At 50.8% G+C, this 17097-nt stretch overlaps 53 non-coding genes across 53 annotated transcripts; 26 read left to right on the top strand and 27 right to left on the bottom strand.

Moving 5' to 3' along the window:
* Positions 1–23: 23 nt before the first annotated feature.
* Positions 24–96, bottom strand: TRNAV-CAC (transfer RNA valine (anticodon CAC)). Its single transcript has one exon. It is a non-coding gene; the product is annotated as a tRNA-Val (tRNA).
* Positions 97–217: 121 nt separating this feature from the next.
* TRNAV-AAC (transfer RNA valine (anticodon AAC)) lies at positions 218–290 on the bottom strand. The gene has a single exon. It is a non-coding gene; the product is annotated as a tRNA-Val (tRNA).
* Positions 291–530: 240 nt separating this feature from the next.
* Positions 531–603, top strand: TRNAA-AGC (transfer RNA alanine (anticodon AGC)). The gene has a single exon. It is a non-coding gene; the product is annotated as a tRNA-Ala (tRNA).
* An 82-nt stretch (positions 604–685) lies between these two features.
* Positions 686–772, top strand: TRNAY-GUA (transfer RNA tyrosine (anticodon GUA)). Its single transcript is given in 2 exon segments — positions 686–722; positions 737–772. It is a non-coding gene; the product is annotated as a tRNA-Tyr (tRNA).
* Positions 773–1017: 245 nt separating this feature from the next.
* Positions 1018–1091, bottom strand: TRNAN-GUU (transfer RNA asparagine (anticodon GUU)). Its single transcript has one exon. It is a non-coding gene; the product is annotated as a tRNA-Asn (tRNA).
* Positions 1092–1282: 191 nt separating this feature from the next.
* Positions 1283–1354, top strand: TRNAM-CAU (transfer RNA methionine (anticodon CAU)). Its single transcript has one exon. It is a non-coding gene; the product is annotated as a tRNA-Met (tRNA).
* Positions 1355–1699: 345 nt separating this feature from the next.
* TRNAV-CAC (transfer RNA valine (anticodon CAC)) lies at positions 1700–1772 on the bottom strand. The gene has a single exon. It is a non-coding gene; the product is annotated as a tRNA-Val (tRNA).
* Positions 1773–1893: 121 nt separating this feature from the next.
* On the bottom strand, positions 1894–1966 carry TRNAV-AAC (transfer RNA valine (anticodon AAC)). The gene has a single exon. It is a non-coding gene; the product is annotated as a tRNA-Val (tRNA).
* Positions 1967–2207: 241 nt separating this feature from the next.
* TRNAA-AGC (transfer RNA alanine (anticodon AGC)) lies at positions 2208–2280 on the top strand. The gene has a single exon. It is a non-coding gene; the product is annotated as a tRNA-Ala (tRNA).
* An 82-nt stretch (positions 2281–2362) lies between these two features.
* On the top strand, positions 2363–2449 carry TRNAY-GUA (transfer RNA tyrosine (anticodon GUA)). The gene is given in 2 exon segments: positions 2363–2399; positions 2414–2449. It is a non-coding gene; the product is annotated as a tRNA-Tyr (tRNA).
* Positions 2450–2694: 245 nt separating this feature from the next.
* TRNAN-GUU (transfer RNA asparagine (anticodon GUU)) lies at positions 2695–2768 on the bottom strand. Its single transcript has one exon. It is a non-coding gene; the product is annotated as a tRNA-Asn (tRNA).
* Positions 2769–2959: 191 nt separating this feature from the next.
* TRNAM-CAU (transfer RNA methionine (anticodon CAU)) lies at positions 2960–3031 on the top strand. Its single transcript has one exon. It is a non-coding gene; the product is annotated as a tRNA-Met (tRNA).
* Positions 3032–3375: 344 nt separating this feature from the next.
* TRNAV-CAC (transfer RNA valine (anticodon CAC)) lies at positions 3376–3448 on the bottom strand. Its single transcript has one exon. It is a non-coding gene; the product is annotated as a tRNA-Val (tRNA).
* A 121-nt stretch (positions 3449–3569) lies between these two features.
* On the bottom strand, positions 3570–3642 carry TRNAV-AAC (transfer RNA valine (anticodon AAC)). Its single transcript has one exon. It is a non-coding gene; the product is annotated as a tRNA-Val (tRNA).
* Positions 3643–3884: 242 nt separating this feature from the next.
* Positions 3885–3957, top strand: TRNAA-AGC (transfer RNA alanine (anticodon AGC)). Its single transcript has one exon. It is a non-coding gene; the product is annotated as a tRNA-Ala (tRNA).
* Positions 3958–4039: 82 nt separating this feature from the next.
* On the top strand, positions 4040–4126 carry TRNAY-GUA (transfer RNA tyrosine (anticodon GUA)). The gene is given in 2 exon segments: positions 4040–4076; positions 4091–4126. It is a non-coding gene; the product is annotated as a tRNA-Tyr (tRNA).
* Positions 4127–4371: 245 nt separating this feature from the next.
* Positions 4372–4445, bottom strand: TRNAN-GUU (transfer RNA asparagine (anticodon GUU)). The gene has a single exon. It is a non-coding gene; the product is annotated as a tRNA-Asn (tRNA).
* Positions 4446–4636: 191 nt separating this feature from the next.
* Positions 4637–4708, top strand: TRNAM-CAU (transfer RNA methionine (anticodon CAU)). The gene has a single exon. It is a non-coding gene; the product is annotated as a tRNA-Met (tRNA).
* A 345-nt stretch (positions 4709–5053) lies between these two features.
* TRNAV-CAC (transfer RNA valine (anticodon CAC)) lies at positions 5054–5126 on the bottom strand. Its single transcript has one exon. It is a non-coding gene; the product is annotated as a tRNA-Val (tRNA).
* Positions 5127–5247: 121 nt separating this feature from the next.
* Positions 5248–5320, bottom strand: TRNAV-AAC (transfer RNA valine (anticodon AAC)). Its single transcript has one exon. It is a non-coding gene; the product is annotated as a tRNA-Val (tRNA).
* A 242-nt stretch (positions 5321–5562) lies between these two features.
* TRNAA-AGC (transfer RNA alanine (anticodon AGC)) lies at positions 5563–5635 on the top strand. The gene has a single exon. It is a non-coding gene; the product is annotated as a tRNA-Ala (tRNA).
* Positions 5636–5717: 82 nt separating this feature from the next.
* Positions 5718–5804, top strand: TRNAY-GUA (transfer RNA tyrosine (anticodon GUA)). The gene is given in 2 exon segments: positions 5718–5754; positions 5769–5804. It is a non-coding gene; the product is annotated as a tRNA-Tyr (tRNA).
* A 245-nt stretch (positions 5805–6049) lies between these two features.
* Positions 6050–6123, bottom strand: TRNAN-GUU (transfer RNA asparagine (anticodon GUU)). The gene has a single exon. It is a non-coding gene; the product is annotated as a tRNA-Asn (tRNA).
* A 191-nt stretch (positions 6124–6314) lies between these two features.
* On the top strand, positions 6315–6386 carry TRNAM-CAU (transfer RNA methionine (anticodon CAU)). Its single transcript has one exon. It is a non-coding gene; the product is annotated as a tRNA-Met (tRNA).
* Positions 6387–6731: 345 nt separating this feature from the next.
* On the bottom strand, positions 6732–6804 carry TRNAV-CAC (transfer RNA valine (anticodon CAC)). The gene has a single exon. It is a non-coding gene; the product is annotated as a tRNA-Val (tRNA).
* A 121-nt stretch (positions 6805–6925) lies between these two features.
* TRNAV-AAC (transfer RNA valine (anticodon AAC)) lies at positions 6926–6998 on the bottom strand. The gene has a single exon. It is a non-coding gene; the product is annotated as a tRNA-Val (tRNA).
* Positions 6999–7240: 242 nt separating this feature from the next.
* Positions 7241–7313, top strand: TRNAA-AGC (transfer RNA alanine (anticodon AGC)). Its single transcript has one exon. It is a non-coding gene; the product is annotated as a tRNA-Ala (tRNA).
* An 82-nt stretch (positions 7314–7395) lies between these two features.
* Positions 7396–7483, top strand: TRNAY-GUA (transfer RNA tyrosine (anticodon GUA)). Its single transcript is given in 2 exon segments — positions 7396–7432; positions 7447–7483. It is a non-coding gene; the product is annotated as a tRNA-Tyr (tRNA).
* Positions 7484–7729: 246 nt separating this feature from the next.
* Positions 7730–7803, bottom strand: TRNAN-GUU (transfer RNA asparagine (anticodon GUU)). Its single transcript has one exon. It is a non-coding gene; the product is annotated as a tRNA-Asn (tRNA).
* Positions 7804–7994: 191 nt separating this feature from the next.
* TRNAM-CAU (transfer RNA methionine (anticodon CAU)) lies at positions 7995–8066 on the top strand. The gene has a single exon. It is a non-coding gene; the product is annotated as a tRNA-Met (tRNA).
* Positions 8067–8411: 345 nt separating this feature from the next.
* Positions 8412–8484, bottom strand: TRNAV-CAC (transfer RNA valine (anticodon CAC)). The gene has a single exon. It is a non-coding gene; the product is annotated as a tRNA-Val (tRNA).
* Positions 8485–8605: 121 nt separating this feature from the next.
* TRNAV-AAC (transfer RNA valine (anticodon AAC)) lies at positions 8606–8680 on the bottom strand. Its single transcript has one exon. It is a non-coding gene; the product is annotated as a tRNA-Val (tRNA).
* Positions 8681–9074: 394 nt separating this feature from the next.
* On the top strand, positions 9075–9161 carry TRNAY-GUA (transfer RNA tyrosine (anticodon GUA)). Its single transcript is given in 2 exon segments — positions 9075–9111; positions 9126–9161. It is a non-coding gene; the product is annotated as a tRNA-Tyr (tRNA).
* A 245-nt stretch (positions 9162–9406) lies between these two features.
* Positions 9407–9480, bottom strand: TRNAN-GUU (transfer RNA asparagine (anticodon GUU)). The gene has a single exon. It is a non-coding gene; the product is annotated as a tRNA-Asn (tRNA).
* Positions 9481–9671: 191 nt separating this feature from the next.
* Positions 9672–9743, top strand: TRNAM-CAU (transfer RNA methionine (anticodon CAU)). The gene has a single exon. It is a non-coding gene; the product is annotated as a tRNA-Met (tRNA).
* Positions 9744–10087: 344 nt separating this feature from the next.
* Positions 10088–10160, bottom strand: TRNAV-CAC (transfer RNA valine (anticodon CAC)). Its single transcript has one exon. It is a non-coding gene; the product is annotated as a tRNA-Val (tRNA).
* A 122-nt stretch (positions 10161–10282) lies between these two features.
* TRNAV-AAC (transfer RNA valine (anticodon AAC)) lies at positions 10283–10355 on the bottom strand. The gene has a single exon. It is a non-coding gene; the product is annotated as a tRNA-Val (tRNA).
* Positions 10356–10597: 242 nt separating this feature from the next.
* Positions 10598–10670, top strand: TRNAA-AGC (transfer RNA alanine (anticodon AGC)). The gene has a single exon. It is a non-coding gene; the product is annotated as a tRNA-Ala (tRNA).
* An 81-nt stretch (positions 10671–10751) lies between these two features.
* TRNAY-GUA (transfer RNA tyrosine (anticodon GUA)) lies at positions 10752–10838 on the top strand. Its single transcript is given in 2 exon segments — positions 10752–10788; positions 10803–10838. It is a non-coding gene; the product is annotated as a tRNA-Tyr (tRNA).
* A 244-nt stretch (positions 10839–11082) lies between these two features.
* On the bottom strand, positions 11083–11156 carry TRNAN-GUU (transfer RNA asparagine (anticodon GUU)). The gene has a single exon. It is a non-coding gene; the product is annotated as a tRNA-Asn (tRNA).
* A 193-nt stretch (positions 11157–11349) lies between these two features.
* TRNAM-CAU (transfer RNA methionine (anticodon CAU)) lies at positions 11350–11421 on the top strand. Its single transcript has one exon. It is a non-coding gene; the product is annotated as a tRNA-Met (tRNA).
* Positions 11422–11766: 345 nt separating this feature from the next.
* TRNAV-CAC (transfer RNA valine (anticodon CAC)) lies at positions 11767–11839 on the bottom strand. The gene has a single exon. It is a non-coding gene; the product is annotated as a tRNA-Val (tRNA).
* A 588-nt stretch (positions 11840–12427) lies between these two features.
* On the top strand, positions 12428–12514 carry TRNAY-GUA (transfer RNA tyrosine (anticodon GUA)). Its single transcript is given in 2 exon segments — positions 12428–12464; positions 12479–12514. It is a non-coding gene; the product is annotated as a tRNA-Tyr (tRNA).
* Positions 12515–12761: 247 nt separating this feature from the next.
* Positions 12762–12835, bottom strand: TRNAN-GUU (transfer RNA asparagine (anticodon GUU)). The gene has a single exon. It is a non-coding gene; the product is annotated as a tRNA-Asn (tRNA).
* Positions 12836–13446: 611 nt separating this feature from the next.
* Positions 13447–13522, bottom strand: TRNAV-CAC (transfer RNA valine (anticodon CAC)). The gene has a single exon. It is a non-coding gene; the product is annotated as a tRNA-Val (tRNA).
* Positions 13523–13642: 120 nt separating this feature from the next.
* Positions 13643–13715, bottom strand: TRNAV-AAC (transfer RNA valine (anticodon AAC)). The gene has a single exon. It is a non-coding gene; the product is annotated as a tRNA-Val (tRNA).
* Positions 13716–13955: 240 nt separating this feature from the next.
* Positions 13956–14028, top strand: TRNAA-AGC (transfer RNA alanine (anticodon AGC)). Its single transcript has one exon. It is a non-coding gene; the product is annotated as a tRNA-Ala (tRNA).
* An 82-nt stretch (positions 14029–14110) lies between these two features.
* Positions 14111–14197, top strand: TRNAY-GUA (transfer RNA tyrosine (anticodon GUA)). Its single transcript is given in 2 exon segments — positions 14111–14147; positions 14162–14197. It is a non-coding gene; the product is annotated as a tRNA-Tyr (tRNA).
* A 244-nt stretch (positions 14198–14441) lies between these two features.
* TRNAD-GUC (transfer RNA aspartic acid (anticodon GUC)) lies at positions 14442–14516 on the bottom strand. Its single transcript has one exon. It is a non-coding gene; the product is annotated as a tRNA-Asp (tRNA).
* Positions 14517–14863: 347 nt separating this feature from the next.
* TRNAY-GUA (transfer RNA tyrosine (anticodon GUA)) lies at positions 14864–14950 on the bottom strand. The gene is given in 2 exon segments: positions 14864–14899; positions 14914–14950. It is a non-coding gene; the product is annotated as a tRNA-Tyr (tRNA).
* Positions 14951–15234: 284 nt separating this feature from the next.
* TRNAV-AAC (transfer RNA valine (anticodon AAC)) lies at positions 15235–15306 on the top strand. Its single transcript has one exon. It is a non-coding gene; the product is annotated as a tRNA-Val (tRNA).
* Positions 15307–15427: 121 nt separating this feature from the next.
* TRNAV-CAC (transfer RNA valine (anticodon CAC)) lies at positions 15428–15500 on the top strand. The gene has a single exon. It is a non-coding gene; the product is annotated as a tRNA-Val (tRNA).
* A 609-nt stretch (positions 15501–16109) lies between these two features.
* Positions 16110–16183, top strand: TRNAN-GUU (transfer RNA asparagine (anticodon GUU)). The gene has a single exon. It is a non-coding gene; the product is annotated as a tRNA-Asn (tRNA).
* The last annotated feature ends 914 nt before the right edge of the window (positions 16184–17097 follow it).

The raw sequence follows: 17097 nt of genomic DNA, 5'->3' as shown, positions 1-17097 counted from the left end.
GCCAAAAGGCTGCAAAAGAACTGTGTTTCTGCCCGGTTTCGAACCGGGGACCTTTCGCGTGTGAGGCGAACGTGATAACCGCTACACTACAGAAACCTGCCTGTTGAGACAGGCACCGCTATGGCGAGCCAGCCGCCAGTATTCAAACCGAGCGGAGGAAAACTGGGGCTTCGAAGTAAAAAGGTTTGTCCCTGGATCAAAAGGGTACCCAAACCAATGTTTCTGCCCGGTTTCGAACCGGGGACCTTTCGCGTGTTAGGCGAACGTGATGACCACTACACTACAGAAACTCGGCGGAGGCCAACGCAGCTTTCCTCGCGAGCGAACAACACAAGTTTGAAAAAAGGAAGGAAAGTACTTTAAACTGGGGACCATCCCAGGCTGCCCCAAGTCCTGTCAGCTTCCCAATAGTTTCTTACTTGTGGCGATTGGGATGCACACTTAAAAAAACAAAACAAAAAAAAACAAAAAAAACTGGTTATTTAAGTCACAGCGTGGTGGGATGATGGCCAAAGTGAACGGACGTGAGAGGGGGATTAGCTCAAATGGTAGAGCGCTCGCTTAGCATGCGAGAGGTAGCGGGATCGATGCCCGCATCCTCCATAACCTTTTGACTTTTTCAAATGCCTTTTCTCATGCCACTCTTTGACAAGCCTAGGAGGTAGGCGAGCAAAGGCCGGCCAAGCCTTCGATAGCTCAGCTGGTAGAGCGGAGGACTGTAGTAAAAACATTAGCAATCCTTAGGTCGCTGGTTCGATTCCGGCTCGAAGGACCTTTTTCTTTGGGGGGAGGGAGGCGGGTGCATCCTTTCGTGTTGGACCTTTCGAGCAGCTGAAACACACATTCTGGCTGCGCTCTTCCTCTACTACCTTAAAACACCCTTTTAAGAGAGCTGTGCTCCCAGTCTGAGGAATTTAAAACAGACACCACATCCAAGCTCTCAGTTGGGAGTGCAGCTCAGGCCTGCCAAAGGAGGGCCTTTCGCTGTGCCCTGAAAGCCAAAGAAAATTAGGCCATCGTCCCTGGGTGGACTCGAACCACCAACCTTTCGGTTAACAGCCGAACGCGCTAACCGATTGCGCCACAGAGACACCGTTGCTGCACGCAATTGCTCGAAGCCCCAGCCAGGTCACATGACCTTTGACTCAATAATATCGAAAAAGGAAAACAGCCTCAAGGGGGGGCCCTGGCCTTTAACAAATGGCTATACTTGCTGGCGCATGGTAGCCAGAGGCCACCTATTTCGGCTTCTCTTCCCCGCCTTCCTAACCTCCTGAGCAGCAGCAGAGTGGCGCAGCGGAAGCGTGCTGGGCCCATAACCCAGAGGTCGATGGATCGAAACCATCCTCTGCTAAGAGCTCACTTTTACAAACCCCGCAAGTACAATTCCCCAGAAGTTTCTGCTTAAAATCTAGGAGAGTGGGGGCCGATTCATCAGCCGCCTCTTGCTCGTTGCCAAACACCTGTCTTCAATATCTCCAACAAGACAAACTGGACAAGTATGTGGCTGTGTCTAAAAAGCCTTGTTGCAAGCAAATATCACCTGCTTGCGCAAAGAAGGTTTTGTGTTGCACTAGTGGGGTAGCCAAAAATTTCTTCCAGAAGCACCATGCTTCTGCCCGGTTTCGAAGCCGGAATATTTCACGTGTTGGTGCTTTTGGCTACGTAGTGGGGTAGCCAAAAGGCTGCAAAAGAACTGTGTTTCTGCCCGGTTTCGAACCGGGGACCTTTCGCGTGTGAGGCGAACGTGATAACCGCTACACTACAGAAACCTGCCTGTTGAGACAGGCACCGCTATGGCGAGCCAGCCGCCAGTATTCAAACCGAGCGGAGGAAAACTGGGGCTTCGAAGTAAAAAGGTTTGTCCCTGGATCAAAAGGGTACCCAAACCAATGTTTCTGCCCGGTTTCGAACCGGGGACCTTTCGCGTGTTAGGCGAACGTGATGACCACTACACTACAGAAACTCGGCGGAGGCCAACGCAGCTTTCCTCGCGAGCGAACAACACAAGTTTGAAAAAAGGAAGGAAAGTACTTTAAACTGGGGACCATCCCAGGCTGCCCCAAGTCCTGTCAGCTTCCCAATAGTTTCTTACTTGTGGCGATTGGGATGCACACTTAAAAAAACAAAACAAAAAAAAACAAAAAAAAACTGGTTATTTAAGTCACAGCGTGGTGGGATGATGGCCAAAGTGAACGGACGTGAGAGGGGGATTAGCTCAAATGGTAGAGCGCTCGCTTAGCATGCGAGAGGTAGCGGGATCGATGCCCGCATCCTCCATAACCTTTTGACTTTTTCAAATGCCTTTTCTCATGCCACTCTTTGACAAGCCTAGGAGGTAGGCGAGCAAAGGCCGGCCAAGCCTTCGATAGCTCAGCTGGTAGAGCGGAGGACTGTAGTAAAAACATTAGCAATCCTTAGGTCGCTGGTTCGATTCCGGCTCGAAGGACCTTTTTCTTTGGGGGGAGGGAGGCGGGTGCATCCTTTCGTGTTGGACCTTTCGAGCAGCTGAAACACACATTCTGGCTGCGCTCTTCCTCTACTACCTTAAAACACCCTTTTAAGAGAGCTGTGCTCCCAGTCTGAGGAATTTAAAACAGACACCACATCCAAGCTCTCAGTTGGGAGTGCAGCTCAGGCCTGCCAAAGGAGGGCCTTTCGCTGTGCCCTGAAAGCCAAAGAAAATTAGGCCATCGTCCCTGGGTGGACTCGAACCACCAACCTTTCGGTTAACAGCCGAACGCGCTAACCGATTGCGCCACAGAGACACCGTTGCTGCACGCAATTGCTCGAAGCCCCAGCCAGGTCACATGACCTTTGACTCAATAATATCGAAAAAGGAAAACAGCCTCAAGGGGGGGCCCTGGCCTTTAACAAATGGCTATACTTGCTGGCGCATGGTAGCCAGAGGCCACCTATTTCGGCTTCTCTTCCCCGCCTTCCTAACCTCCTGAGCAGCAGCAGAGTGGCGCAGCGGAAGCGTGCTGGGCCCATAACCCAGAGGTCGATGGATCGAAACCATCCTCTGCTAAGAGCTCACTTTTACAAACCCCGCAAGTACAATTCCCCAGAAGTTTCTGCTTAAAATCTAGGAGAGTGGGGGCCGATTCATCAGCCGCCTCTTGCTCGTTGCCAAACACCTGTCTTCAATATCTCCAACAAGACAAACTGGACAAGTATGTGGCTGTGTCTAAAAGCCTTGTTGCAAGCAAATATCACCTGCTTGCGCAAAGAAGGTTTTGTGTTGCACTAGTGGGGTAGCCAAAAATTTCTTCCAGAAGCACCATGCTTCTGCCCGGTTTCGAAGCCGGAATATTTCACGTGTTGGTGCTTTTGGCTACGTAGTGGGGTAGCCAAAAGGCTGCAAAAGAACTGTGTTTCTGCCCGGTTTCGAACCGGGGACCTTTCGCGTGTGAGGCGAACGTGATAACCGCTACACTACAGAAACCTGCCTGTTGAGACAGGCACCGCTATGGCGAGCCAGCCGCCAGTATTCAAACCGAGCGGAGGAAAACTGGGGCTTCGAAGTAAAAAGGTTTGTCCCTGGATCAAAAGGGTACCCAAACCAATGTTTCTGCCCGGTTTCGAACCGGGGACCTTTCGCGTGTTAGGCGAACGTGATGACCACTACACTACAGAAACTCGGCGGAGGCCAACGCAGCTTTCCTCGCGAGCGAACAACACAAGTTTGAAAAAAGGAAGGAAAGTACTTTAAACTGGGGACCATCCCAGGCTGCCCCAAGTCCTGTCAGCTTCCCAATAGTTTCTTACTTGTGGCGATTGGGATGCACACTTAAAAAAAACAAAACAAAAAAAAACAAAAAAAAACTGGTTATTTAAGTCACAGCGTGGTGGGATGATGGCCAAAGTGAACGGACGTGAGAGGGGGATTAGCTCAAATGGTAGAGCGCTCGCTTAGCATGCGAGAGGTAGCGGGATCGATGCCCGCATCCTCCATAACCTTTTGACTTTTTCAAATGCCTTTTCTCATGCCACTCTTTGACAAGCCTAGGAGGTAGGCGAGCAAAGGCCGGCCAAGCCTTCGATAGCTCAGCTGGTAGAGCGGAGGACTGTAGTAAAAACATTAGCAATCCTTAGGTCGCTGGTTCGATTCCGGCTCGAAGGACCTTTTTCTTTGGGGGGAGGGAGGCGGGTGCATCCTTTCGTGTTGGACCTTTCGAGCAGCTGAAACACACATTCTGGCTGCGCTCTTCCTCTACTACCTTAAAACACCCTTTTAAGAGAGCTGTGCTCCCAGTCTGAGGAATTTAAAACAGACACCACATCCAAGCTCTCAGTTGGGAGTGCAGCTCAGGCCTGCCAAAGGAGGGCCTTTCGCTGTGCCCTGAAAGCCAAAGAAAATTAGGCCATCGTCCCTGGGTGGACTCGAACCACCAACCTTTCGGTTAACAGCCGAACGCGCTAACCGATTGCGCCACAGAGACACCGTTGCTGCACGCAATTGCTCGAAGCCCCAGCCAGGTCACATGACCTTTGACTCAATAATATCGAAAAAGGAAAACAGCCTCAAGGGGGGGCCCTGGCCTTTAACAAATGGCTATACTTGCTGGCGCATGGTAGCCAGAGGCCACCTATTTCGGCTTCTCTTCCCCGCCTTCCTAACCTCCTGAGCAGCAGCAGAGTGGCGCAGCGGAAGCGTGCTGGGCCCATAACCCAGAGGTCGATGGATCGAAACCATCCTCTGCTAAGAGCTCACTTTTACAAACCCCGCAAGTACAATTCCCCAGAAGTTTCTGCTTAAAATCTAGGAGAGTGGGGGCCGATTCATCAGCCGCCTCTTGCTCGTTGCCAAACACCTGTCTTCAATATCTCCAACAAGACAAACTGGACAAGTATGTGGCTGTGTCTAAAAAGCCTTGTTGCAAGCAAATATCACCTGCTTGCGCAAAGAAGGTTTTGTGTTGCACTAGTGGGGTAGCCAAAAATTTCTTCCAGAAGCACCATGCTTCTGCCCGGTTTCGAAGCCGGAATATTTCACGTGTTGGTGCTTTTGGCTACGTAGTGGGGTAGCCAAAAGGCTGCAAAAGAACTGTGTTTCTGCCCGGTTTCGAACCGGGGACCTTTCGCGTGTGAGGCGAACGTGATAACCGCTACACTACAGAAACCTGCCTGTTGAGACAGGCACCGCTATGGCGAGCCAGCCGCCAGTATTCAAACCGAGCGGAGGAAAACTGGGGCTTCGAAGTAAAAAGGTTTGTCCCTGGATCAAAAGGGTACCCAAACCAATGTTTCTGCCCGGTTTCGAACCGGGGACCTTTCGCGTGTTAGGCGAACGTGATGACCACTACACTACAGAAACTCGGCGGAGGCCAACGCAGCTTTCCTCGCGAGCGAACAACACAAGTTTGAAAAAAGGAAGGAAAGTACTTTAAACTGGGGACCATCCCAGGCTGCCCCAAGTCCTGTCAGCTTCCCAATAGTTTCTTACTTGTGGCGATTGGGATGCACACTTAAAAAAACAAAACAAAAAAAAAACAAAAAAAAACTGGTTATTTAAGTCACAGCGTGGTGGGATGATGGCCAAAGTGAACGGACGTGAGAGGGGGATTAGCTCAAATGGTAGAGCGCTCGCTTAGCATGCGAGAGGTAGCGGGATCGATGCCCGCATCCTCCATAACCTTTTGACTTTTTCAAATGCCTTTTCTCATGCCACTCTTTGACAAGCCTAGGAGGTAGGCGAGCAAAGGCCGGCCAAGCCTTCGATAGCTCAGCTGGTAGAGCGGAGGACTGTAGTAAAAACATTAGCAATCCTTAGGTCGCTGGTTCGATTCCGGCTCGAAGGACCTTTTTCTTTGGGGGGAGGGAGGCGGGTGCATCCTTTCGTGTTGGACCTTTCGAGCAGCTGAAACACACATTCTGGCTGCGCTCTTCCTCTACTACCTTAAAACACCCTTTTAAGAGAGCTGTGCTCCCAGTCTGAGGAATTTAAAACAGACACCACATCCAAGCTCTCAGTTGGGAGTGCAGCTCAGGCCTGCCAAAGGAGGGCCTTTCGCTGTGCCCTGAAAGCCAAAGAAAATTAGGCCATCGTCCCTGGGTGGACTCGAACCACCAACCTTTCGGTTAACAGCCGAACGCGCTAACCGATTGCGCCACAGAGACACCGTTGCTGCACGCAATTGCTCGAAGCCCCAGCCAGGTCACATGACCTTTGACTCAATAATATCGAAAAAGGAAAACAGCCTCAAGGGGGGGCCCTGGCCTTTAACAAATGGCTATACTTGCTGGCGCATGGTAGCCAGAGGCCACCTATTTCGGCTTCTCTTCCCCGCCTTCCTAACCTCCTGAGCAGCAGCAGAGTGGCGCAGCGGAAGCGTGCTGGGCCCATAACCCAGAGGTCGATGGATCGAAACCATCCTCTGCTAAGAGCTCACTTTTACAAACCCCGCAAGTACAATTCCCCAGAAGTTTCTGCTTAAAATCTAGGAGAGTGGGGGCCGATTCATCAGCCGCCTCTTGCTCGTTGCCAAACACCTGTCTTCAATATCTCCAACAAGACAAACTGGACAAGTATGTGGCTGTGTCTAAAAAGCCTTGTTGCAAGCAAATATCACCTGCTTGCGCAAAGAAGGTTTTGTGTTGCACTAGTGGGGTAGCCAAAAATTTCTTCCAGAAGCACCCTGCTTCTGCCCGGTTTCGAAGCCGGAATATTTCACGTGTTGGTGCTTTTGGCTACGTAGTGGGGTAGCCAAAAGGCTGCAAAAGAACTGTGTTTCTGCCCGGTTTCGAACCGGGGACCTTTCGCGTGTGAGGCGAACGTGATAACCGCTACACTACAGAAACCTGCCTGTTGAGACAGGCACCGCTATGGCGAGCCAGCCGCCAGTATTCAAACCGAGCGGAGGAAAACTGGGGCTTCGAAGTAAAAAGGTTTGTCCCTGGATCAAAAGGGTACCCAAACCAATGTTTCTGCCCGGTTTCAAACCGGGGACCTTTCGCGTGTTAGGCGAACGTGATGACCACTACACTACAGAAACTCGGCGGAGGCCAACGCAGCTTTCCTCGCGAGCGAACAACACAAGTTTGAAAAAAGGAAGGAAAGTACTTTAAACTGGGGACCATCCCAGGCTGCCCCAAGTCCTGTCAGCTTCCCAATAGTTTCTTACTTGTGGCGATTGGGATGCACACTTAAAAAAACAAAACAAAAAAAAAACAAAAAAAAACTGGTTATTTAAGTCACAGCGTGGTGGGATGATGGCCAAAGTGAACGGACGTGAGAGGGGGATTAGCTCAAATGGTAGAGCGCTCGCTTAGCATGCGAGAGGTAGCGGGATCGATGCCCGCATCCTCCATAACCTTTTGACTTTTTCAAATGCCTTTTCTCATGCCACTCTTTGACAAGCCTAGGAGGTAGGCGAGCAAAGGCCGGCCAAGCCTTCGATAGCTCAGCTGGTAGAGCGGAGGACTGTAGTAAAAACATTAGCAATCCTTAGGTCGCTGGTTCGATTCCGGCTTCGAAGGACCTTTTTCTTTGGGGGGAGGGAGGCGGGTGCATCCTTTCGTGTTGGACCTTTCGAGCAGCTGAAACACACATTCTGGCTGCGCTCTTCCTCTACTACCTTAAAAACACCCTTTTAAGAGAGCTGTGCTCCCAGTCTGAGGAATTTAAAACAGACACCACATCCAAGCTCTCAGTTGGGAGTGCAGCTCAGGCCTGCCAAAGGAGGGCCTTTCGCTGTGCCCTGAAAGCCAAAGAAAATTAGGCCATCGTCCCTGGGTGGACTCGAACCACCAACCTTTCGGTTAACAGCCGAACGCGCTAACCGATTGCGCCACAGAGACACCGTTGCTGCACGCAATTGCTCGAAGCCCCAGCCAGGTCACATGACCTTTGACTCAATAATATCGAAAAAGGAAAACAGCCTCAAGGGGGGGCCCTGGCCTTTAACAAATGGCTATACTTGCTGGCGCATGGTAGCCAGAGGCCACCTATTTCGGCTTCTCTTCCCCGCCTTCCTAACCTCCTGAGCAGCAGCAGAGTGGCGCAGCGGAAGCGTGCTGGGCCCATAACCCAGAGGTCGATGGATCGAAACCATCCTCTGCTAAGAGCTCACTTTTACAAACCCCGCAAGTACAATTCCCCAGAAGTTTCTGCTTAAAATCTAGGAGAGTGGGGGCCGATTCATCAGCCGCCTCTTGCTCGTTGCCAAACACCTGTCTTCAATATCTCCAACAAGACAAACTGGACAAGTATGTGGCTGTGTCTAAAAAGCCTTGTTGCAAGCAAATATCACCTGCTTGCGCAAAGAAGGTTTTGTGTTGCACTAGTGGGGTAGCCAAAAATTTCTTCCAGAAGCACCATGCTTCTGCCCGGTTTCGAAGCCGGAATATTTCACGTGTTGGTGCTTTTGGCTACGTAGTGGGGTAGCCAAAAGGCTGCAAAAGAACTGTGTTTCTGCCCGGTTTCGAACCGGGGACCTTTCGCGTGTGAGGCGAACGTGATAACCGCTACACTACAGAAACCTGCCTGTTGAGACAGGCACCGCTATGGCGAGCCAGCCGCCAGTATTCAAACCGAGCGGAGGAAAACTAGGGCTTCGAAGTAAAAAGGTTTGTCCCTGGATCAAAAGGGTACCCAAACCAATGTTTCTGCCCGGTTTTCGAAACCGGGGACCTTTCGCGTGTTAGGCGAACGTGATGACCACTACACTACAGAAACTCGGCGGAGGCCAACGCAGCTTTCCTCGCGAGCGAACAACACAAGTTTGAAAAAAGGAAGGAAAGTACTTTAAACTGGGGACCATCCCAGGCTGCCCCAAGTCCTGTCAGCTTCCCAATAGTTTCTTACTTGTGGCGATTGGGATGCACACTTAAAAAAACAAAACAAAAAAAAACAAAAAAAACTGGTTATTTAAGTCACAGCGTGGTGGGATGATGGCCAAAGTGAACGGACGTGAGAGGGGATTAGCTCAAATGGTAGAGCGCTCGCTTAGCATGCGAGAGGTAGCGGGATCGATGCCCGCATCCTCCATAACCTTTTGACTTTTTCAAATGCCTTTTCTCATGCCACTCTTTGACAAGCCTAGGAGGTAGGCGAGCAAAGGCCGGCCAAGCCTTCGATAGCTCAGCTGGTAGAGCGGAGGACTGTAGTAAAAACATTAGCAATCCTTAGGTCGCTGGTTCGATTCCGGCTCGAAGGACCTTTTTCTTTGGGGGGAGGGAGGCGGGTGCATCCTTTCGTGTTGGACCTTTCGAGCAGCTGAAACACACATTCTGGCTGCGCTCTTCCTCTACTACCTTAAAACACCCTTTTAAGAGAGCTGTGCTCCCAGTCTGAGGAATTTAAAACAGACACCACATCCAAGCTCTCAGTTGGGAGTGCAGCTCAGGCCTGCCAAAGGAGGGCCTTTCGCTGTGCCCTGAAAGCCAAAGAAAATTAGGCCATCGTCCCTGGGTGGACTCGAACCACCAACCTTTCGGTTAACAGCCGAACGCGCTAACCGATTGCGCCACAGAGACACCGTTGCTGCACGCAATTGCTCGAAGCCCCAGCCAGGTCACATGACCTTTGACTCAATAATATCGAAAAAGGAAAACAGCCTCAAGGGGGGGCCCTGGCCTTTAACAAATGGCTATACTTGCTGGCGCATGGTAGCCAGAGGCCACCTATTTCGGCTTCTCTTCCCCGCCTTCCTAACCTCCTGAGCAGCAGCAGAGTGGCGCAGCGGAAGCGTGCTGGGCCCATAACCCAGAGGTCGATGGATCGAAACCATCCTCTGCTAAGAGCTCACTTTTACAAACCCCGCAAGTACAATTCCCCAGAAGTTTCTGCTTAAAATCTAGGAGAGTGGGGGCCGATTCATCAGCCGCCTCTTGCTCGTTGCCAAACACCTGTCTTCAATATCTCCAACAAGACAAACTGGACAAGTATGTGGCTGTGTCTAAAAAGCCTTGTTGCAAGCAAATATCACCTGCTTGCGCAAAGAAGGTTTTGTGTTGCACTAGTGGGGTAGCCAAAAATTTCTTCCAGAAGCACCATGCTTCTGCCCGGTTTCGAAGCCGGAATATTTCACGTGTTGGTGCTTTGGCTACGTAGTGGGGTAGCCAAAAGGCTGCAAAAGAACTGTGTTTCTGCCCGGTTTCGAACCGGGGACCTTTCGCGTGTGAGGCGAACGTGATAACCGCTACACTACAGAAACCTGCCTGTTGAGACAGGCACCGCTATGGCGAGCCAGCCGCCAGTATTCAAACCGAGCGGAGGAAAACTAGGGGCTTCGAAGTAAAAAGGTTTGTCCCTGGATCAAAAGGGTACCCAAACCAATGTTTCTGCCCGGTTTCAAACCGGGGACCTTTCGCGTGTTAGGCGAACGTGATGACCACTACACTACAGAAACTCGGCGGAGGCCAACGCAGCTTTCCTCGCGAGCGAACAACACAAGTTTGAAAAAAGGAAGGAAAGTACTTTAAACTGGGGACCATCCCAGGCTGCCCCAAGTCCTGTCAGCTTCCCAATAGTTTCTTAGTGTGGCGATTGGGATGCACACTTAAAAAAACAAAACAAAAAAAAAACAAAAAAAAACTGGTTATTTAAGTCACAGCGTGGTGGGATGATGGCCAAAAGTGAACGGACGTGAGAGGGGGATTAGCTCAAATGGTAGAGCGCTCGCTTAGCATGCGAGAGGTAGCGGGATCGATGCCCGCATCCTCCATAACCTTTTGACTTTTTCAATGCCTTTTCTCATGCCACTCTTTGACAAGCCTAGGAGGTAGGCGAGCAAAGGCCGGCCAAGCCTTCGATAGCTCAGCTGGTAGAGCGGAGGTCTGTAGTAAAAACATTAGCAATCCTTAGGTCGCTGGTTCGATTCCGGCTCGAAGGACCTTTTTCTTTGGGGGGAGGGAGGCGGGTGCATCCTTTCGTGTTGGACCTTTCGAGCAGCTGAACACACATTCTGGCTGCGCTCTTCCTCTACTACCTTAAAACACCCTTTTAAGAGAGCTGTGCTCCCAGTCTGAGGAATTTAAAACAGACACCACATCCAAGCTCTCAGTTGGGAGTGCAGCTCAGGCCTGCCAAAGGAGGGCCTTTCGCTGTGCCCTGAAAGCCAAAGAAAATTAGGCCATCGTCCCTGGGTGGACTCGAACCACCAACCTTTCGGTTAACAGCCGAACGCGCTAACCGATGGCGCCACAGAGACACCGTTGCTGCACGCAATTGCTCGAAAGCCCCAGCCAGGTCACATGACCTTTGACTCAATAATATCGAAAAAGGAAAACAGCCTCAAGGGGGGGCCCTGGCCTTTAACAAATGGCTATACTTGCTGGCGCATGGTAGCCAGAGGCCACCTATTTCGGCTTTCTCTTCCCCGCCTTCCTAACCTCCTGAGCAGCAGCAGAGTGGCGCAGCGGAAGCGTGCTGGGCCCATAACCCAGAGGTCGATGGATCGAAACCATCCTCTGCTAAGAGCTCACTTTTACAAACCCCGCAAGTACAATTCCCCAGAAGTTTCTGCTTAAAATCTAGGAGAGTGGGGGCCGATTCATCAGCCGCCTCTTGCTCGTTGCCAAACACCTGTCTTCAATATCTCCAACAAGACAAACTGGACAAGTATGTGGCTGTGTCTAAAAAGCCTTGTTGCAAGCAAATATCACCTGCTTGCGCAAAGAAGGTTTTGTGTTGCACTAGTGGGGTAGCCAAAAATTTCTTCCAGAAGCACCATGCTTCTGCCCGGTTTCGAAGCCGGAATATTTCACGTGTTGGTGCTTTTGGCTACGTAGTGGGGTAGCCAAAAGGCTGCAAAAGAACTGTGTTTCTGCCCGGTTTCGAACCGGGGACCTTTCGCGTGTGAGGCGAACGTGATAACCGCTACACTACAGAAACCTGCCTGTTGAGACAGGCACCGCTATGGCGAGCCAGCCGCCAGTATTCAAACCGAGCGGAGGAAAACTGGGGCTTCGAAGTAAAAAGGTTTGTCCCTGGATCAAAAGGGTACCCAAACCAATGTTTTCTGCCGGTTCGAACCGGGGACCCTTTCGCGTGTTAGGCGAACGTGATGACCACTACACTACAGAACTCGGCGGAGGCCAACGCAGCTTTCCTCGCGAGCGAACAACACAAGTTTGAAAAAAGGAAGGAAAGTACTTTAAACTGGGGACCATCCCAGGCTGCCCCAAGTCCTGTCAGCTTCCCAATAGTTCTTACTTGTGGCGATTGGGATGCACACTTAAAAAAAAAAAACAAAAAAAACAAAAAAAAACTGGTTATTTAAGTCACAGCGTGGTGGGGATGATGGCCAAAGTGAACGGACGTGAGAGGGGATTAGCTCAAATGGTAGAGCGCTCGCCTTAGCATGCGAGAGGTAGCGGGATCGATGCCCGCATCCTCCATAACCTTTTGACTTTTTCAAATGCCTTTTTCTCTGCCACTCTTTGACAAGCCTAGGAGGTAGGCGAGCAAAGGCCGGCCAAGCCTTCGATAGCTCAGCTGGTAGAGCGGAGGACTGTAGTAAAAACATTAGCAATCCTTAGGTCGCTGGTTCGATTCCGGCTCGAAGGACCTTTTTCTTTGGGGGGGAGGGAGGCGGGTGCATCCTTTCGTGTTGGACCTTTCGAGCAGCTGAAACACACATTCTGGCTGCGCTCTTCCTCTACTACCTTAAAACACCCTTTTAAGAGAGCTGTGCTCCCAGTCTGAGGAATTTAAAACAGACACCACATCCAAGCTCCTCAGTTGGGAGTGCAGCTCAGGCCTGCCAAAGGAGGGCCTTTCGCTGTGCCCTGAAAGCCAAAGAAAATTAGGCCATCGTCCCTGGGTGGACTCGAACCACCAACCTTTCGGTTAACAGCCGAACGCGCTAACCGATTGCGCCACAGAGACACCGTTGCTGCACGCAATTGCTCGAAGCCCCAGCCAGGTCACATGACCTTTGACTCAATAATATCGAAAAAAAGAAAACAGCCTCAAGGGGGGGCCCTGGCCTTTAACAAATGGCTATACTTGCTGGCGCTCATGGTAGCCAGAGGCCACCTATTTCGGCTTCTCTTCCCCGCCTCCTAACTTCCTGAGCAGCAGCAGAGTGGCGCAGCGGAAGCATGCTGGGCCCATAACCCGGAGGTCGATGGATCGAAACCATCCTCTGCTAAGAGCTCACTTTTACAATTCCCGCAAGTACAATTCCCCAGAAGTTTCTGCTTAAAATCTAGGAGAGTGGGGGCCGATTCATCAGCCGCCTCTTGCTCGTTGCCAAACACCTGTCTTCAATATCTCCAACAAGACAAACTGGACAAGTATGTGGCTGTGTCTAAAAAGCCTTGTTGCAAGCAAATATCACCTGCTTGCGCAAAGAAGGTTTTGTGTTGCACTAGTGGGGTAGCCAAAAATTTCTTCCAGAAGCACCATGCTTCTGCCCGGTTTCGAAGAGCGGAATATTTCACGTGTTGGTGCTTTTGGCTACGTAGTGGGGTAGCCAAAAGGCTGCAAAAGAACTGTGTTTCTGCCCGGTTTCGAAACCGGGGACCTTTCGCGTGTGAGGCGAACGTGAATAACCCGCTACACTACAGAAACCTGCCTGTTGAGACAGGCACCGCTATGGCGAGCCAGCCGCCAGTATTCAAACCGAGCGGAGGAAAACTGGGGCTTCGAAGTAAAAAGGTTGTCCCTGGATCAAAAGGGTACCCAAACCAATGTTTCTGCCCGGTTTCGAACCGGGGACCTTTCGCGTGTTAGGCGAATGTGATGACCACTACACTACAGAAACTCGGCGGAGGCCAACGCAGCTTTCCTCGCGAGCGAACAACACAAGTTTGAAAAAGGAAGGAAAGTACTTTAAACTGGGGACCATCCAGGCTGCCCCAAGTCCTGTCAGCTTCCCAATAGTTTCTTACTTGTGGCGATTGGGATGCACCACTTAAAAAAAAAAAAAAAAAAAAAAACAAAAAAAAACTGGTTATTTAAGTCACAGCGTGGTGGGATGATGGCCAAAGTGAACGACGTGAGAGGGGGATTAGCTCAAATGGTAGAGCGCTCGCTTAGCATGCGAGAGGTAGCGGGATCGATGCCCGCATCCTCCATAACCTTTTGACTTTTTCAAATGCCTTTTCTCATGCCACTCTTTGACAAGCCTAGGAGGTAGGCGAGCAAAGGCCGGCCAAGCCTTCGATAGCTCAGCTGGTAGAGCGGAGGACTGTAGTAAAAACATTAGCAATCCTTAGGTCGCTGGTTCGATTCCGGCTTGAAGGACCTTTTCTTTGGGGGGAGGGAGGCGGGTGCATCTTTCGTGTTGGACCTTTCGAGCAGCTGAAACACACATTCTGGCTGCGCTCTTCCTCTACTACCTTAAAACACCCTTTTAAGAGAGCTGTGCTCCCAGTCTCAGGAATTTAAAACAGGCACCACATCCAAGCTCTCAGTTTGGGAGTGCAGCTCAGGCCTGCCAAAGGAGGGCCTTTCGCTGTGCCCTGAAAGCCAAAGAAAATTAGGCCATCGTCCCTGGGTGGACTCGAACCACCAACCTTTCGGTTTGACAGCCAAACGCGCTAACCGATTGCGCCACAGAGACACCGTTGCTTCGCGCAATCGCTCGAAAGCCCCAGCCAGATCACATGACCTTTGACTCAATAATATCGAAAAAGGAAAACAGCCTCAAGGGGGGGCCCTGGCCTTTAACAAATGGCTATACTTGCTGGCGCATGGTACCCAGAGGCCGCCTATTTCGGCTTCTCTTCCCCGCCTTCCTAACCTCCTTGGATGTGGTGCCTGTTTTTAAATTCCTGAGACTGGGAGCACAGCTCTCTTAAAAGGGTGTTTTAAGGTAGTAGAGGAAGAGCGCAGCCAGAATGTGTGTTTCAGCTGTTCGAAAGGTCCAACACGAAAGGATGCACCGCCTCCCTCCCCCCAAAGAAAAGGTCTTTCGAGCCAGAATCGAACCAGCGACCTAAGGACTGCTAAGGTTTTTACTACAGTCCTCCGCTCTACCAGCTGAGCTATCGAAGGCTTGGCCGGCCTCCTAAGCTAAGCGAGCGCTCTACCATTTGAGCTAATCCCCCTCTCACGTCCCTTCACTTTGGCCATCATCCCACCACGCTGTGACTTAAATAACCAGTTTTTTTTTTGGTTTGTTTTTTTAAGTGTGCATCCCAATCGCCACAAGTAAGAAACTATTGGGAAGCTGACAGGACTTGGGGCAGCCTGGGATGGTCCCCAGTTTAAAGTACTTTCCTTCCTTTTTTCAAACTTGTGTTGTTGGCTCGCGAGGAAAGCTTGTTGGCCTCCGCTGAGTTTCTGTAGTGTAGTGGTCATCACGTTCGCCTAACTCGCGAAAGTCCCCGGTTCGAAACCGGGCAGAAACATTGGTTTGGGTACCCTTTTGATCCAGGGACAAACCTTTTTACTTCGAAGCCCCAGTTTCCCTCCGCTCAGTTTGACTACTGGCGGCTGGCTCGCCATAGCGGTGCCTGTCTCAACAGGCAGGTTTCTGTAGTGTAGCGGTTATCACGTTCGCCTCACACGTGAAAGGTCCCCGGTTCAAAACCGGGCAGAAACACAGTTCTTTTGCAGCCTTTTGGCTACCCCACTACGTAGCCAAAAGCACCAACACGTGAAATATTCCGGCTTCGAAACCGGGCAGAAGCATGGTGCTTCTGGAAGGAAATTTTTGGCTACCCCACTACTGCAACACAAAACCTTCTTTGCGCAAGCAGGTGATATTTGCTTGCAACAAGGCTTTTTAGACACAGCCACATACTTGTCCAGTTTGTCTTGTTGGAGATATTGAAGACAGGTGTTTGGCAACGAGCAAGAGGCGGCTGATGAATCGGCCCCCACTCTCCTAGATTTAAGCAGAAACTTCTGGGGAATTGTACTTGCGGGGTTTGTAAAAGTGAGCTCTTAGCAGAGGATGGTTTCTATCTATCGACCTCTGGGTTTATGGGCCCAGCACGCTTCCGCTGCACCACTCTGCTGCTGCTCAGGAGGTTGGGAAGGCGGGGAAGAGAAGCCGAAATAGGCGGCCTCTGGGTACCATGCGCCAGCAAGTATAGCCATTTGTTAAAGGCCAGGGCCCCCCCTTGAGGCTGTTTTCCTTTTTTAATATTATTGAGTCAAAGGTCATGTGACCTGGCTGGGGCTTTGAGCGATTGCGCACAGCAACGGTGTCTCTATGGCGCAATCGGTTAGCGTTTTCGGCTGTTAACCGAAAGGTTGGTGGTTCGAGCCCACCCAGGGACGATGGCCTAATTTTTCTTTGGCTTTCAGGCCACAGCGAAAGGCCCTCCTTTGGCAGGCCTGAGCTGCACTCCCAACTGAGAGCTTGGATGTGGTGCCTGTTTTAAATTCCTGAGACTGGGAGCACAGCTCTCTTAAAAGGGTGTTTTAAGGTAGTAGAGGAAGAGCGCAGCCAGAATGTGTTTTCAACTGCTCGAAAGGTCCAACATGAAAGGATGCATCCGCCTCCCTCCCCCCAAAGAAAAAAGGTCCTTCGAGAAGGAATCGAACCAGTGACTTAAGGATTGCTAATGTTTTTACTACAGTCCTCTGCTCTACCAGCTGAGCTATCAGAAAGCTCGGATTGTCAGAAGGTTATGGATAGTGATGAGCGAGCATGCTTGTCCGAGCTTTGAATATTACGGTAGTCAATGGTACTCGTCGCTTGGACGAGCATCTTGCGATATTTGAGGAAATCTCATCATCCGTTTCCAGTCAGTTTGAGCGCTATTTCTCAGCCAATAAACATGCAGGAGACTCTTTGGTACATCCTCCGATGAGGTGGGACCCATACATGTCGATAGCAGCGATTCGTTGGCCAGATCAGATGACCCTGCCATATAAAAATCAGCGGCGGCAGTACTGTGCCTGAAGAGATCAGGGACAGAGTTGCTGCTGAGGGAGAGAGCCAGTGTAGGATATAGCGTTTCCAGTAGGCAGGGTATATACTAGCAATACAAACAAACAGTCCCTTTTAGGGCTTAAAAGCTTTTATTAATACTATTACTAGAGACTGCTGGCTGGGAGTTGCAGTGCTGCTACCGGGATTTAACCAGCACACTGTGGTGACCGGCTGCTGACAGAAAGGGGACATTAGGTCTTGCATACACACCCCTAAGAAGTGCTCAGTGTACTTTTTTTTTATTTTTGGGGCTGGT

Source organism: Dendropsophus ebraccatus, unplaced genomic scaffold, assembly GCF_027789765.1.
Source record: "Dendropsophus ebraccatus isolate aDenEbr1 unplaced genomic scaffold, aDenEbr1.pat pat_scaffold_658_ctg1, whole genome shotgun sequence".
Lineage (NCBI taxonomy): Eukaryota > Metazoa > Chordata > Amphibia > Anura > Hylidae > Dendropsophus > Dendropsophus ebraccatus.
Note: the sequence above shows the minus strand (reverse complement) of the source record. Positions and strands in the feature narration are given on the sequence as shown.